Source organism: Eptesicus fuscus, chromosome 3 (genome assembly GCF_027574615.1).
Source record: "Eptesicus fuscus isolate TK198812 chromosome 3, DD_ASM_mEF_20220401, whole genome shotgun sequence".
Taxonomy (NCBI): Eukaryota; Metazoa; Chordata; class Mammalia; order Chiroptera; family Vespertilionidae; genus Eptesicus; species Eptesicus fuscus.
This window is the reverse complement of record NC_072475.1, coordinates 69,639,012-69,657,701: the sequence shown is the minus strand read 5'-3', so window position 1 is coordinate 69,657,701 and position 18,690 is coordinate 69,639,012.

Sequence of the window (18,690 nt, the reverse complement as noted above, 5' to 3'; positions counted from 1 at the left end):
TATGCACATATGATTTAGGTATGATTTAAATCCTATATGTGTGAAGAATTTAATTAAACACAACTTATTATGTTACTGCCATATTGGCAACTATATTTATATCCAAACACAGAAGGTTAGATTTTGGACATATTTCAGCAACATTTGGATATCTAGTGATTTTTATAAACTGTTTTTAATTATTCAGTATCACAGAAGTCAAACAAAAACAACAAAACAAGCACATCAAAACATGTTTGACTTGAACAAAAATAGCAGGCAGCTGGGAACACAAGCACACTATGCAAAATAGGCCTGCATATATCACACTTTACATATTTATAACGGGGTAGCTCCAACAATATTGGCAGTTAATGAAGTGTCAATGGGAGAAAAGCTGTCTCAAAGGCTTATTTTTATTGGACAAAAGGAAAAAGAGCCAGGAAACTTAGTTTTCTTTTTGCCAAATTAAGTTATCTGGGAGAGTAAGTCATCCATTTACTCTGGGCATGCCACATATGTTCTTATTTATCCAGTAGCCAACCCAGAAACATGAAGATATAGCCATCTTCATTTATGTCTAAGTTGAATCAAGCAAACAGCAGCAATGTTTTTTATGTAATTGCTTTAGGGGTTATGGATGAAGGTGATGCATCTGACCAGCCAATTCCTATAAACTAAAACAAACAAGTGAAAAAGAAAAACACTCTAAAGGTTTAACATCTATACAGAATATATAATAATTTGCAGGAGGGGATGGCAGAGGAGCCCAGGGAAAAGTAAATATTTTCTAACTCAAACAAGATATAGAGGTTTTTGGGTTTAGTGGAATAGTGGTAGCAGCAGAAGAAAAATGAAGCAAGAAATAAAAGAGTATTTATTAAACCTAAATGTCATGAGGTATCCACATTTATAGGCATTTATTTTATACTACATATTCAACAGAACTGAATATAGAAGCATGAGACTATGGCTTCCCCCTTTGAATATAGAATATAGAAGCATGAGACTATGGCTTCCCCCTTTGCAATAAAAGGAAAACAAGGAATATACCACTTCTTTAAGTCTTAAATAATGTAGTAATATAAATATAATTGGAATGTGAGACTGCTATCCCTTTGTGACAAAAGATTGGTAGTAAAAATCTTTTTATGGTCAGGACCAGAGAAGTAGTAAGTGAGACTTAGGTTTAGTCTCTAGTCCAAGAGGCAAAATTGTGGAGCACAACTTGGTCGTAGTGACCAAGAAGGTCACTAAAATATACAAAAAGCAAAATTACGGAAGAATTCAAAGGCATGGTTGTTGAAAAATATTCAAAGATTAGTCACTAGGGAAAAAAGTAAGATAGTTGAGTCAAAGACTTCTAGGTTGATCCAATATTGAATTTGCATTACACCTGTGTGGACTAAACCTCTTTAAATGGGGTGTCTGTCTTGCTATATAAGATATTTATTAGTATTAGTTATCTACACAACAAATTTGCTGCACAACAAATTATCTCCCCAAACTTAGCAGCTTATTTTTTAAATATGTTTTTATTGATTTTAGAGAGAGAGGGAGGTGGATAGAGAGATAGAAACACTGATGAGAGAAAATTATTGATTGGCTGCCTTCTGCACGCCCCTACTGGGGATTGAGCCTGCAACCCAGACATGTGTCCTGACTGGGAATTGAACCAGTGACCTCTGAGCCAAAATGGCTGGGTAGCAGCTTAAAGGAACAAATGTCATCAGTCTCTGTGGATCAGAAACTTGAGAGCCGCTTAGCTAGGTGGTTCTGGTATAGGGTCTCTCATGAAGTTGAGTCAAGTTGTCAATCATAGCTGCAGTCACTTGAAGGCTTGACTCTGGCTGGAAGATCTACTTTAGTCACTCATATGGCTACTGGGAGTTCCTTGCCATGTAGGCCTCTATCTAGGGCTGCTTGAGTGTCAACTGGCAACTGGCTTCCTTAGAGTGAGGGATCCAAGAGAAAGAGAGAGTAAGAGGAAGTCCCAATGCCTTTTCTGTCTTAACTAGTGCCCCAGTGCACATTGAAAGGAAATTAATTAGAAGGTGGCCAGCAGGGTGGGACTGGGTGAGATGGGCCGGACATGCCCTGGAGCCACCTTCCCAAAGCCCTTCCCTCGCCTGCTGCAACTGGCAGTCCAACATCCTCCGAGGGGTCCCAGAGTGCGAGAGGGAGGTTCTCGGGTGATGCACCCCAGAATCGGGCTTCCTTCTCTCTGGTTCCTGGGTGTGTCACCTGAGAACTGCCGCTGCCAAGTCACCACAGCTCAGCAGCTCTTGTGTTGAGCATCTGCCCCCTGGTGGTCAGTGCAAGTTATACATACTGGCCGGTTGGACGGATGGATGGTCACTTAGCCTTTGATATATATAGATAAGCAACACTTCTGTCACTTTCTACAGCCTACAGGAGAAGGAAATTAGGCTCCATTCTTTGAAGAGAGGATTATCAGAGAATTTGTGGGCATATTTTAAAGCCACCACAGAGTGATAAAGATATATGTTATCACCTGAAAGTGAATGGGGGTTATTGGTTAAGGCTTCCTGGGAAAGTAGTTTGGAAGAGATATATGTCAATCAATATCCTACCAGGAAACATAATTTCTGGAAGGTTTAATAAAGGGACCATTGACAAAGATGCATTCAGGATATGTGGTAGCCACAGGGATAGCATATTACCACAGGGCAAATAACCATTACTATCCTCAGAGGCTAAGAAATGGAGTAACTTCTGGAACATAGAGGGAAGGAGTGATAAGGGCTGCCTTTGATTGAAAGGTGCAACCAGATCAAGATCACCTTACAGGAATGGATGTGTACAGTAAACACCACAACCTCACTCTCCTTTTTCTTCCCCTCCCATCTCTTCCAGGGCTCCCCTTTGGCCAAATTCCACTGACAGCTTGAGGTCAAAGGTGCCTTTTAATATAGTCCATCAGCCATCTGGGCAGAGGTAATGGTGAAAAGTGTGGAGAGTGGATCTGGAAGGGTAGATAGAAGATCTCTTAGCTTTAAGGGTAACTTGGCTTTAAAGATGAGTTAGAAGCAGAGCTATTAAGGGTTGGGTTATGTTAAGTCAATGTATGTGGGGTTAGAAAAATAACTAAAAATCAACTAAAACAGAAGTTGTGTGGTATAGAGAAGCTGAAATAGGTTGGCAATGAGTATAGATGAAACCATATTATGGAGGGTCCTAGAGTTCTTATAAGAGGCAGTACTTGGCAGTTTTTAAGCATAAGTATACCAAGGTAATATAAATGAGAGAGAAAGGGAACATCTAAGAGATATATGTCAGTTTAGATATCAGGAATAAATGAAATAATGCCAATAAAGTTTAGTTTTGAACAAACTTTCAGGTAAAATAAGTAAGTATTAATGGTCAAATGAGCCCAGCTGTCATGGCTCAGTGGTTGAGCTTTGACCTAAGTACCAGGAGGTTATGGTTTGATTTCAGGCCAGGGCACATGCCTGGGTTGTGGGCTTGATCCCCAGTAAGGGGTGTGCAGGAGGCAGCTGATCAATGATTCTCTCTCATCATTGATGTTTCCAGCTCTCTCTCACTCTTCATTCCTCTCTGAAATCAATAAAAATATATATTTTTAAATGGTCAAATGAATAAAATATGAATTTGTTGGAATGAGGTATCCATGTTTACAGAATCATGCTGTCTACAATTTACTAGGACTGCAAGCAAGAAAGCCTACAATTATGAAAATTTTAATCTAGAACAATTCTATTTCATCGAAGTATGAACCTAAAAATAAAAATAGTTTTTAAAAAATATGTTTTATTGATTTTTTACAGAGTGGAAGGTAGATGGAGAGAGAGTTAGAAACATCAATGAGAAAGAAACATCAATCAGCTGCCTCCCACACACTCCCTACTGGGGATGTGCCCGCAACCAAAGTACATGCCCTTGACCTGAATCAAACCTGGGACCCTTGAGTTCGCAGGCCGACGCTCTATCCACTGAGCCAAACCGGTTAGGGCTAAAAATAGTTTTATAATAGAAACAATCATGCCAAAATAGAATGAAGGATCTATTCTTTGGATGTTTGTTCTTTAAATGATAGTGGCATGGCTAAAGGTTTGGCTTGGGTACACGATTTATTTGAGTTTGAATACTTAGTAGAAAAGTCCTGTGAAATTCATGTAATCCTTCATTCCAGATTTTATTTGAAACATACAGAAATTATAGTATTTCATATGTACATGAGAGAATTCAATGAAGGTAAGCAAATGTAATAGGAAGAAACATTGGCATTTATATCATGGTTTAGAAAAAAAAGTGTTATAGAGCTTACAATGAAGCCTGCTTGAATCATACCTATCCATTTAGCACATCTGACTGGCTATCAATACAGTAATTCAGAGGGGAAAAGCAGCAATAAATACTTGATTGCTAATACAGAGTGGGACATGAAAGAGATATATGACTGATTATGCTCAGTGACACTTTAATATTACATTTTATAGTAAAGCCTGTTTTACATGGTGAGATGTTAACCATAAATTTCCTAACTGTACTTCCACACATTTAAAATGTAGGGATAATTGATGTTAACAGAAATGACCCTGGAGTGCCAACTGAGGTTAGGAAAAAGGAAAAGATGATACTGCATTCTGAATGTGTGTGCATTGTGTTGTAGGTGCTTTCCTGATACTTTGAAAATTACTAGTGCATATATGCATAGCCCACGGACACAGACAACAGTGTGGTGAATGCCTGGCATGGGGAGGTTGGGTAGAGGGGGACAAAGGGAGAATATGGTGGACATCTGTAATAGTGCCAACTATAGAAAAGAAAGAATGAAAGAAAATTACCAGTGCAGTTAAGAGCATTGTAACAATTAATCAGGATAAGGATAAGTGTGATTCTTGTTCAAATCTTACCTAATAAGCACAATTGACTATTGATATTTTTAAGGCTTAACACTCATGCAGGACCTTCCAGAAACTATGTACCCCAAGGAATGAACATTTAAAAAAAGTTTCTGAAAAATATTACTCCATATAATGCTATTTACATTCATTCACTAAATTATTTGAGTATATAGGAATTGCAAGTCACAGTAGTGTTGAAAATACAAATATGTCCTTGGCACTGATGTAGATTGCAACCTAGCAGATCTTACTTTTAAGAAATAAACAGAAATGATTAATTTATCAGTGTAATAAGTGCTACAATAATCTGTTCAGAGGCTAAAAAAAACAAAACAAACAAAAACAAAAAAACAACCCAGAGATGACAGATTAGAAATGGACTAATATGGTAGGTTAGAGGATGTTAAGCTCTGTTAGTATTAGTTTCACAACTAACACCTCCCGCTTTAATAGAAAATCAACACTTAAAACAAGGAAGATAGCACCAGCTGCAGGACAATAACCAATAATCAACCTTTCTTTCCTAATTAACCTTTTTTTTTTTTCAAATTGAAGAATTAAAGGTCAACTTGTAGACCTTCATGTGCCCATTTGGAACCAATGAAAGAACCAGGAAGGTCTGGTGGGAAGGGAATCTAGCTTCAGGGTTTTCACAATGGTTCCTAAGAAATAGTGACTGCCCCCCACCCCACCCCTACGCCCCAGGATCTCTTTACTAAGAGTCAGATATAGAAAAGAAAATGCACTGGAGGTAATCCTATTCCATGGTTATTAAAGACAAACTCAATCCAGTAGAATCTATACCTTTACCTTAATGATTGATTTCACCACTGTCCTGTGCTGCTGTTTTCTGTTGTTGGAAAAGGAAGAAAAATAGATGAATGGTGGACTGGATGTATGGCAAGAGACCTACGCTAACATTAGCTGGGTCAACCCCAGTAAGAGTCTTAGGGTGTTAGAAAGATGCAAAATATCATTTCCAAAAGTAAAATAAGCCAAAATAAAAGGCTTTGGACTCATTTGCAGAGTACTAGAACATCATCTTGCTCATGCAATCAACTATCAAAATTGTGATTGGATTATTTGAAAATTTGGAAAAGTAATAATATGATGTTGTCTATAGGTGTGTGTATGTATGGTATGTAAACACATACACATGATCTGAAACAATCTACTTAAATTGAATATTATAGAAATAAAAAGAAACAAACTAATTATAGAGGAAACATCCAAATAGCTGAAGAAAAGGGAAATGCTATTGTATAAGCAACCACTCTCCACCAGCAGCTGGATAAAAAAAACAGCACCGGTCAGAAAGAGGTCACCCAAGACACTGCCTGACTGGCGTGAGCCTCCATCCTCCCATAGGCCTCATCTCATTTCGGGCTTAGATTTTCCTGCAGATCATGGTAATTGCTAATCAGCTCCCACAGCTGTGAATCACAGCTCACAGATACAGAGGGAACAAATTTGAAGTTTAGCATCTCTGCTGGGGAGAGAAGGGAAGTGACTTGTTTATGTAGCATTTCATCACTCTCCCTAAGAGGCACTAGCCCTGGGTTTATGTTCCATTAAAGGTGCAGTGACATGGTTTTAAAGCAAGTAGAAGATTGCCTGTTTTAGTATTAGAGATTTTGGATTTAATTCTAAGTTAAAATCATGAATATTAGTGCTGCAAGCAAACTAGGTGTAATCAAATTCAATTTTTCCCATTTATAGGTGAGAGTCCTTTGACCTTGAGATAGTAAACAATTTGCCAAGTTAATGATAGCATCTGGAATAGAATTGCCAGTAGCCTGTTTACTACTTCTATAATGTTATTCAACCACACTTGGGAAAAATATCCTGGGACCTGGGGGCTTATGCCAATCAATTGTTAGCAACCTATTTTTCTCCATGTCCTCGTTATTTATTATCTATTATGTTCAAGGTTTTTCTACATCCATTGAGAACTCGGTCACATGGTTAATCATTTTTGTTTTACCATCCTCAGTCCTGTTCTAATCTAGGTTATTTTAATAACTATAGAGATTTGTTAACCCAATTTGCTAAATTCAGATTTTTTTCTACCTTTTACTCTATTTTCACTTTCTTTCAGCAACCAACTCCCATGATCCCCTCCATTTGTTCCCCAGAACGACATCATGTCTGCAGTCACAAAATCTAATATTCTAATCTCTGATTTTAACTCCTATTCTACTGGATCACACATCATTATTTCACCCACATCTATTGCAGGTTAGGCTGTTGAACCAGATAGACCAAATCCAAGGGCTCTTCTTCATGTAACAATTCAGAAGTGGTTGGTCCAGGGTGGCAGATGGCTCTCTTCTACAAGGTCATTAAGTGACCTAAATTTTTTCTCTCCTGTAGTTCTACTACTATTTAGATTTGTTCACAAATTTGAAGCTGTTTTACTATTATATGTACTTTCCAGCACTTGGAAAGAAGAGAAAGAATGAATGACGAACAGCTTTTCTTACTAAAAAAAGTAACCCAAAAGTTGCACATATTTTTTACACCCTTATCCTATTAGCTAAAGTTGGTGACATAGTGTATTTGAGTTGCTCTAACAAAATGCCATATGTTGGGTGGCTTATAAACAAAATAAATTTATTTATTTTAATTCCATAGGCTGGGAAGTCCAAGATTAAGATGCCACTAGATTTGGTGTATGATGAGAATCCACTTCCTGGTTCATAGACAATTGTCTTCTTGCTGGATTCTCACATAGTGAAAGGAGCGAGGTAGCTCTCTAGGATCTCTTTTATAAGGGTACTAACATCATTCATGAAGACCCCATCCTCATTACTTAAGCACTTTCTGAGGGCTCCAACTCCAAATGCCATTACATTGGGGATTAGGTTTTAACATACAAATTCTGAAAGGGCATAAACATTCAGTCAATATCATCTACCTAAAAAGAACATGAGAAATGTAACCTTAGCTGAGCAATCTTGTGTACAGCCCAAAATTGGAATATTCTATTTAGAAAAGAAGAACAATGGAATAATTTTGGGAACACAATCAGCTGCTTCTTCTACAACTTTCACTGCACTTTTGTTCAATGAATTCATTGGAATCTCCAAATCTTTGATCCAATATTTATAGCCAAATTCATTAGTCCTTTCTGTACTCATCGTCTTTCTTCCAAATGAGGAGCCATGGTACACAAGCTTAAACTATATCTCACCAATCCTTTTAAAAACATATCTCAGCTATTTTCTGCATTATCTCCTAATTTATTATTGTGTGCTCCTACTTTAGATTAGTGATTCTGGATAAAAATCACACAACACTTCCCCTAGGTGTTGACAGACTGGTGTTTTCTAATCCAGTAGGGGCCATCAAATTTAAATTCCTAGTAAGTCTGCTAAATTGTAAACCCTTCCAGAGCAAGTTATTCATCTTTTTAATGTTCATTGCCTAGCTTTCTGGCTCTGAATTAATTTAAAAACATGTTTATTGAATAAAAATATGAACACTAATGTCTTTCCAACTTTGAAATTTATTATCATTTTAAATTAGCCTTTCATATTTCCTGTTTTAGAGGTAGCATTATTCTTTTTCTTAGGATAGCATCATCATTATAGTTTTGCTTTTGCTTTTTCTAACACATCTAGTTAGTCACAAATGTCTGTGTATGCCAACCCTAATTATCTTTTAAAAATTTATTGATTGATTTTTAGAGAGAGGGAGAGAAAAATAGGGAGGGAGGGAGGAAGAGAGAGAGAGAGACAGAGAGAGAAATTTATTGTTCCAAACATTTATGCATTCATTGGTTGCTTCATGTATGTGCCCTGATCAAAGATCAAACCTGAAACCTTGGCATAGCTGGGATGATGCTCTGGGATAAGCCACCGTGACAGGGATCCAATGCTAAATCTCTCTTTTTTAAAAAAATATATTTTATTGATTTTTTTACAGAGAGGAAGAGAGAGGGATAGAGAGTTAGAAACATCGATGATAGAGAAACATCAATCAGCTGCCTCCTGCACACCCCCTACTGGGGATATGCCCGCAACCAAGATACATGCCCTTGACCGGAATCGAACCTGGGACCTTTCAGTCCGCAGGCCGACGCTCTATCCACTGAGCCAAACCAGTTTCGGCCTAAATCTCTTTTAAATTACACTTTCAATTCACAGTCACACATTATCGGAGTATATCTCCAAACCTTACCTTTAGGTAAGTGCAACCAGTTAATTTGTATGCCTTCCATTAGCCTTATTCCCTCAAATCCACCCTCCATACAATAAACAAATAACCCACATATTTATCTCCTCTCTTTACCAAGACCCCATTTAGTGGTAACGAGGACAACAATGAAGAACTTTGATAAAATGTAAGAGGAAAAGTAGATGGATTATTGATAAAATTATTTAACAGGATTCAAGGGGCCATAATTTAAAGTGTGTACACCCTTCAAAACGCCAGATTTGAAAGCACAAGTTACATTGGATAATGAGAAAGAGCAGTGGATCAAGAAGTCAGGGAAGTAGGTTTAAATGCTATGTAGTGAATACACAAGACACTGACATTTAAGTAATTTTTCCTATCTTGAAAAGTCAGTGGGAGTGGTGTGGGACTTTGGGTCATAACAGAACTAATGTAGTCTGTAACCACAATGATTACATCATCAGCTCCATCTTAGTCAGCTTATGCTGCTATAACAAAATTCCATGGACTGGGTGGCTTAAACAATAGATGCTCCCCCCGACCCCCCACAATTCTGGAGGCTGGGAAATAAAAGATCAAGGTGCTGGCAGATTGGGTTCCTGGTGAGAGTTCACTTCCTGGGCTGCATTCTCTCTCTGTCCTCATATGGTGGAGAGAGAGAGAGAGAGAGAGAGAGAGAGAGAGAGAGAGAGAGAGAAAGAGAGAGAGGCTCTTGACTTTCTTCCTCTTCTTATAAGGACACTACTACCATGATGACAGTCCACCCTATGATTTCATCTAAATTTAATTACCCCCCCCCCCCAAAGGTCCTTCTTCCAAATACCATTACATTGGGTGCTAGGACTTCAGCATTTGATTTTTTTTTTTTTCCAGAGGAAGGGCACAAATTTTAGTCCCTCTAAAAATAAGCTCCCACTCCTCTTTTTATGAAATCAAATTTATTGGGGTGACTGCTTAATAAGATTATATAGGTTTCAAATGTACAATTCTATGATACATCATCTGTATATTGCATTGTCTGTGGTTTGTCAGCAATGCCCTCTCCTCTTATCACAACCACAAAAACATCAACAGCTTGGCATCTACACCACACATAGAAGCCTGGAGAATTCTCAGGAGATCCTGAAAAACCCCTGAGAAAGTCTTTCAAAACCTGGAGAACTCAAAAATGAGTTTAACTTCATGACTAAAAACTCAGAAATGATGCCTTCCAGTGAAAAGTCCCTACCCTGCAGTCAGAACTAACAAACACTGCTTTTTCACTCATAGATCAATATACAAAGAAACATTGCTGCACATTTGTGTAAATGAATCACCTTTAAAGTAGAGACTAAAGAGAGAAAACTAAAAAAAAAAAAAAAAAAATCAGAGACATGCTGGGAACAAAGAAAACATTTAAAAATCAGTTAATATCCTAAGAGACCTATCTATAGTAATAAAAGCGTAATATGCTAATTAGACTGCATAGCCAAACGACCTTCTGGATGTCATTTTGAACATCCTTTCAGACTAAGCCTGGTGGTGGTGGTGAGGCAGAGGCAGTTAAGGGTGATCAGGCAGGCAGGTGAGGAGTTAGGGGTAATCAGGCAGGCAGGCAGGTGAGCGGTTAGGAGCCAGCGGTCCCAGATTGCTAGAGGGTGCAGGCCAGGCTGAGGGATCCCCCTCCCTGTGCACGAATTTTGTGTACCAGGCCTCTAGTAGCTGATAATTTCGTTAACTGCAAAGGTTTCAGGTCAAAGAGCAGATTATTATTCTCTGTCTTTGTCAGGAAGTTTCACACTCTGTCATTCTGCTTGTTTGAACCAAAGGTCTGAGGAGAATAAAGAGCACTTTTCCAAATATATTCACAATCTGTCTTATTCTTTTTATAAAAATCTAAATCCCAATCTCATGAATAGTTTTAGAATGCAATACTAAATAAACTAGATAAAATTTAGCAAATGGCTATCAATGCATAAGTTTTATATGTTGTTACTCAATTTTGTTATAAATCATATGTAATAAACTCAGTAATTTCTTTTCTCTCCTTTTCATCTTTCTCATTTTTTTCTGGACAGGCAGTGAAAATTCTGATATTTAAAACAATAACTTGTTCTTTTTGTCTTTTCTATGAAGTGGCTTTACAAATGTTTCTGATCATTTCTAAACCTAAAGCCAAACTGGAGCTTTGTTTACCTTTGACACTGACTTTAGAAAAAACAATGCAATTTGTTCTCTGAGGGACAGAATATATAACAAAATAGAGTATAAAAATGGAGAACCATCATCAATCTCAAGGTACTGGGTTTGATGGCTTGAGGAAATATTCTATTTTTGTCTTTTATTGTAAATAATCTGGGTCAGAGCCTTTTTAAAAAATCTGGACTTAATTCTTTCATGTCCCATCCCTGGAAGACTATTCTAGTTTGTGTAGTTGATTTAGAATTAAAAATAAAACAAAATACAAGTGCTACATTCTGCAGCTATCTAAATATACAAGTAATGATATGTTATTTAAATAAGATTTCATAAGAAAAATGTTGCCATTTCATTAGTAATGAAAATAGCTTTGTTACTTATAATTTAAAGCTGTAATTTCTAAAACATCTCCTATGGCCGGAACAAGATAACCGAATGCTCATATTTCCAAAGATTTCCAGAAGATGAGGCTACAAGCCATTCTCACTGAAATTCAGTAGTGCCCAGCATAATGCTGCTTCAGAAAAAGAAGGCAAAAATTGATAAATATCTTCAAGTTGCCCTTGGTTTTTCAAAGAAATGTGATAAGACTCCTTTGAATGACAAAATGGGAGAAAGTATTTGATATAATTTTCCACAATGTTGCAAATATAAACCAAATGGACCTGAAAATAATAGAACTGCATGAACTAAAACCTAGCTTAAAAAATGCCAGTAGGAATAGAGGCATAAGATAAGGGGACTTAGAGTCTCCCCAACAGGAAGGTCAGAGAGAGTGCAAAGGAAAAAAAAGGGAGTTGATATGAATAGTCTCTCTAAGAAAGCTCTGGAACAAATTGGAATAGAAATAAATAAAATCTAAGCAACGCAGGCTAAGAAAGGGATCCAGCCTGGCTGGCCTGACTCAGCGGTTGACCATAAACCTATGAACCCAGAGGTCACTGTTCCATTCTCGGTCAGGGCACATGCCCAGGTTGCGGGTTTGATCCCCAGTGTGGGGTATGAAGGAGACAGCTGATTAATGATTCTCTCTCATCACTGATATTTCTATCACTATCTCTTCCTTCCTCTCTGAAATCAATTAAAAATATATTTTAAAAAAGAAAGGACTCCAAGTGATGTTAATGAAAAATTGTTTCGCACAATACCAACTGAAAGATAGAATTAGGTAAGGGAAAATTAAGAAAAATAATTTAAAAAACCAACATCCTACAGCTCATTTACAGACACAGCTTAGAAATGACCTGAACCTGCTTATCTCTGGCGCCATTCTCTCTCACAACTCTCTTTCTTACCCCTTCACCATACGCCACATGAGGAAACACTTGTGTTTTCGTTGTCACACGCAGGAACCTGTGGCCCTGGCTCTCAAGAGCCCTCAAGAATTTTTCCTACCATTTGGTTAGCCTCATTTAGAGGCCTTTTTGAACCTGCTTTGCTGGTTTTATTTATTTATATCCCAACTTGTTCCAGAGTTTGTGAGACTATTCATACTGGCACCCTTCACAACATCACAGGAGGATAGACATGGAAGACACGTGAAGTGAACACGAGGGCGGCAAAAGTAGGTTTGCAGTTGTTATACAAATAAACAATACAATAATTAATAAATAATAATACAAGAACAAACTGTGTCTCAAGTAACTCACAACTGTAAACCTACTTTGCCCACCTCTGTATAGATGATAGCAGGTCCCTGAGAGAAAGACCCTGCTCTCTGCATATTGGTCATACTCTCAGGAACATGAAAGAAGCTGCCCGGGGTTGTCTAAGGTTGGATAGTGCCTTGCCTTAATTCCTGAGCCCCAGCATGGCCTGCAAGGAGCAGAGATTCAAGTGAGTCCTAGAAGTAGCTGAGCCTCCCACTTTGAAGAGCCTAGACATAGGAATGTGGAGTGTTACCCGGGCAACCCCTGTGATGACTGAAAACCCAATAAGATGTTTCTATGTGGACAGATGGCATCACACACTAGATGTCTCAGCCCCATGTCCTGGTATTGTGTGAAGTCTCTATAAATTGGATGCTATTCCTAGAAAACTCAACATACAGAGATCAAGTTGCTGTCACCATGGCTGAAGGAAGATTATACAACATTAAATTGTTATAGAAAATGCAACAAAACTATTATTTTTACACCTAAATTTTGAACTAATATTTATCCTTTTACACTGATTTATCAGGGAAAACTAAGAACACATGAAGTTCTGAATCCTGAATCTATAAATAAGAAGTGTCCTTTAAACAAACAAAAAGAATTAGCTTGCAATATTTCTGCCAACTGCATTTAGCAGTATTACATGCTTTCTTTTTCTGCTTAAACATTTTTTAGTCAGAAAGCATCAAAACAATAATTAGTAAGCTTAATTCTAGAAAAATATTACCAAGAAGGAAGCTTTTAAAGTGTTTTACACACATTACTTCAATTAATCTTCAAAGAAGCCTTAGGTGGGAGGTATTATTATACTCACTTTTCAGATAAGGAAATTGAGGCACAGAGAGGTTAAATTCATTCTTTCAGCTTCCACATCTAGTAGGTGGTAGATTCAGGATTTTTGAAGGCAGTTATGCTCACTACTATACCACCAATCCGCAACCCATGGTTTTGAACTTGATCCCTCTGTCTCCAGGGCATGGGGTCTTAATCATGAATGAGTGTGGATGCCACTGTGCTGTGAGGCCCTAGTCTGCTCCTCCAGAGTCGAAGCAGTACTTATCCTTCAGCTGCTGCTTAGGGCTGTGATTAAAATTAGGCATAGCTTAGTTAATACCATAATTGTGGTGTAGAGCAAACAAACAATCTCTTCTTGTTTCAAGTGAACACCTACATAATTCCAGATAATCCTCAGGACAACTCTGGGAAAGAAATATTACAATCACTATTTTACAGAGGAGGACACTGAAGCTCATTGACAACCCGTTCAATTGGGAAGTCGCAGAGCTAGGGTTTGCTTTCTTTGTTAGGTTCCACTATCCCTCAAAAATATTCCAGTTTGGGTGCATTATGGATTAAGTAGGTCATTGTGGTTTAGATTGCAAATACGTGAAGCAATTATAATACTGTTTCTGGCTAGAGGGGGGAGAAGTATATTCTTACTTCTATATAGCTGATTTCAAAAGTAAATTCTGATCATGGCTGGGTGGCTCAGTTGGTTGGAGCATCGTCCCATACAGCTCCCATATATTGGAGGGTTGAGAGTTCGATTCTCGGTCAGGGCATGTGCCTGGGTTGTGGGTTGGATCCCTGGTCAGAGATAATGGATGGATATTTCTTGCTCACATTGATGCTTCTCTCTTTCACTCTCTCCTTTCCTGTCTCTCTAAAATCAAGAAAGACATATCCTCAAGTAAGGACTAAAACGCTTTTTTAAAAACAAAAACTAAATCCAGGGACACAGTGCATTTGAAACTTGAGAACTGCCTACTTTGATACTAGAGGGGGGAAAAACTTGAATAGTGAAAATACTTTTACTTCCAGATTTTTGAGGTTGTGACTATATTCTACACCGCATGTAAAATGTTTATTTATTGAGTCAATAATATCAGCAGCATCAGCAGATTAGGAGAAAGCTAAAATATGAGGTGAATATGCACTCTTGTGATTTACTTTTTTGGACTATTTTATGCTTGGCCAATTCATTTTTTCAAAACATGGGTTGTGTTTCAAAGAGTGGAAAATAACAAAAAAATGTTTGAAATGAGGAAAATAGCAACAATGCTTATTTAGAAAACTTGAAAATGTTAAAAATTGAATTCTTTACATTTTACAGTGAAGCAAAAAAACAAAAAACCAAAACATTTGTTATTAAGTAGACTAGAGGGCAGCTGTCTTGAGAAGTCTGTTTTCATATAATTACTATAATATCCAAGGCCTCACTCCCTCTAGGAGCTGACATTTCACCGAGAAACACATCATGCTGATATAGCCAAGGTATATCACCAATAGAGCTTCTTTACTCCTTGCCATGCATTTTGATCTTTCTAGTTGCTATGGCTCACAACTTATAAGGGACCTTAGTGACCCTTTAGTCCAGTCACCCATATATTACTAATTAAAGCGAATGAATTGAAGAAAAGTGACTCCCAAATAGAAATCTAGAACCTTTTGTATTTTTCAAACCTAGAGTTGACAGTGTACCTGAAATGTAACTTCCTTTTCTTCATTCCACACTCTTCAGTAATGATCTTATTTACTATTTCAAGGATGGGACTCTATTATGCCTAGCACAAAGTATGTACTTTCAATATTTAAAGTAAATTTTAATTATATGTTATTATAGTATTACTGTAAATAATTTATACTATTTAGAAGAACATAAAGTAAAAGTCCCTCCTTCAGTTAATTTTATCTTCCAGATTTTATGTGCATATACAAATATATGTCAATAAGTATAAGTGTGTATATATGTTTTTTTTTAATATATTTTATTGATTTTTTACAGAGAGGAAGAGAGAGGGATAGAGAGTTAGAAACATCGATGAGAGAGAAACATCGATCAGCTGCCTCTTGCACACCCCCTACTGGGGATGTGCCCGCAACCAAGGTACATGCCCTTGACCGGAATCGAACCTGGGACCCTTGAGTCCGCAGGCCGATGCTCTATCCACTGAGCCAAACCGGTTTCGGCTGTATATATGTTTTAAAAAATGAAATCCTATGATGATAATACTTAACAACTTGCTTTTTATTGTTGAGAGTATCACAGATGTCCCTCTTTCCTCGCCTACCCCCTTTGCCCTCCTCCACCCGGTTCCCACTCTGCCCATATCTTGGCTATTGTGAATGCTGCTGGAATAAACATATATAGATAATTAGTACAAATAATCTCTATGAGATATTGATTTCCTTTGGATACATACACAGAAATGAAATTGCTGGATAATAAGGTAGTTTTATTTTTAATTTTTGAGGAATCTCCATACTGTTTTCCATAATGGATGTACCAATATACATTTTCACCACATTATACAAAGAAGGGTTTTCTTTTCTCCATATCCTTGCCAACATCTATTATCTTTTGCCTTTTTGATAAAGCCATTTTTACATGTGTGCAATGATATCTCAGTGTGGGTTTTATTTGCATATCCCCAATGATTCATGATGTTGAACACCTTTTCATATACCTATAGGCAATTTGTATTGTCTTCTTTGGAGAAATATCTGCTCAGGCCTTTTGCCCATTTTATAATTGGGTTATTTATGGGGTTTTTTGCTATTAAGTATTATGGGTTCCTTATATATTTTAAATATATGTTTTGTGGATATTTACTGCCATTCCATAGATTTTCTCTTCACTCTATTGTTTTCTTTGCTGTGCAAAGATTTTTAGTTTAATGCACTCTCACTTGTCTATTTTTGCTTTTGGTGTCAGACCCAAGAAATCATTTTCAAGACCAATGTAAAGAAGGTTTTCTTTGTGTTTTGTCCCAGGAGTTTTGTGGTTTTAAGTCTTACATTGAAGTCTTTAATCCACTATGGTTAGTTTTTGTGTGTGGGGTGAGATAAGGGTCCAATTTCATTCCTCTGCATGTGTATATCTAATCATCCTTTCCTGTAAAGGACCAAATAGCAACTATTTTAGATTTTGTAGGTCATCCTATGTTTGCCACAACTACTCAGCTTTACTACTGGTGCAGAACAACAGTCATAGACAATATATAAGTGAATGAACTTGGTTATTTTACAATATACCTTATTGACATTAATATTTTAATTTAATATAATTTTCAACTGTTATGTAATAGTACTTTTGCTTTGCTTATATTCAACCAAATAAAAGAGTGAAAACCATTTTTAGCTCTAGAGACATACAAAAATAGTAGTTTGCTGTCTCCTGTACTATTTACCTTTATTCTAAATGTGACCCTTTTTGGTTCATAACTAAAAGCCTGGGTTTTCATTAAGGTCTCTCATCTCACAGGCTTTGAACTCCAATCTGTCTCTATGGTTGCAGTAATCTTTGCTCAGGTTTTAGCTTCCTACCTACTGTTTTCTGATGGATTTCTTGGGATATCTTGCACATATGGTATTTAAGAGTCAGCCAGTGTTTGGAGGGAGATTTGTAGTCAGATTTGGGGATAATTTCTCTGAGATTCCTTTTTTCAAATTTTATTCTTCAGGATTCAAATGTTTGGGAAGCTCCATACTTTGATGTGGACCTCCTCAGACCAGATTGCTGCTTTCTGCTTAGGCTCTACTGTCCACTCCTCATACTTAGAGAATTAGAAAATGCCCTGAAGAGAAAGTATTAATTTGAATATGAAGTTTATTAAGTTAGTTTTAATACAAAGATTTATTTGTGTTTTCTTCTTTCAAAGATTGTAATTCCCCAAATACTGTCTTCAGTTTTTAAATCTCCATTGTCTTCAAACAGTTGCCCTATATTTTGTGTCAAGCTTCTATTCTTGTTTTAAATAAGAGAGTTCATTGGATTACTGAGAGCAAAAAGGTCTATATAGGTATTGTAAATTGATATGTGCTAAAAATTTTCAATATAGCTCCTAGGTTTTATAATAAGCTTAGAAAAATAATAAATCTTTTGTTTTCAAGTTTTACATTTAAATCAATTTTTACATTTAAGTCATTGATTAATCTGAAATTCATTTTTATAAAAGATATGAAAGATTTCTGTTTTTCTCAAATGGCCAGCCAGTTTTAAAAAAACACTGATTATTGATTTGAAATGCTATATTTATATTAAATTCCCAATCATACAGGGATATATTCTGATGTTCTCTATTATGCTTCTCTGTGTATCTATTTAAAGACTTATTATACTATTTCAGAATACATTTTATTATCAGGAAGCCCATTTCCCGATTAGTCCATTCTTTCAGAAATTTCCTAGTTATCCCTTCATGTTCAGCTTTTCCAGATGAAATTTAGAATTAGTTGATAAATTAGAAGAAAAAAGTGGAACATCAAAAGCACAGGCAACAAAATATAAATACAGGTAAGCTGGACTTTTATAAACATGAAAAACTTTTGTGCATTAAAGGACACTATCTAATGGTAACCCATAAAGCAGCAATTTTCAATCAATGTGCCCTAGCAAAATTTTTAAAACATGGAATAACTGACTATTTAGTCAGGGGCACCAACCTCTTTTCCTTTAGAATATAAAATAAAAAATGACAACAACCAACATAACAATAATGTCTAGTGTGAATGAATAAAAATCATATTTATTTTTTTGTCAGATAGGCAAAAAATATGTTTTGGCTGTGCTGCAGATTTTTAGTAATTAGTTTATGTGTACCATGAGATGAAAAAGGTTGAAAATCACTGCCATAAAGTGGAAGAAAATATTTACAAATCATATTTTATTGATATCTGGGATCTATAAAGAACTCTTACAACTCAATAACAACAATAAAAACAAACAACCCAATAAATGGGTCAAGGTCTTTAACAGGCATTTATCCAAAGGAAATTTATAAATCATCAATAAACACATGAAAAGATGC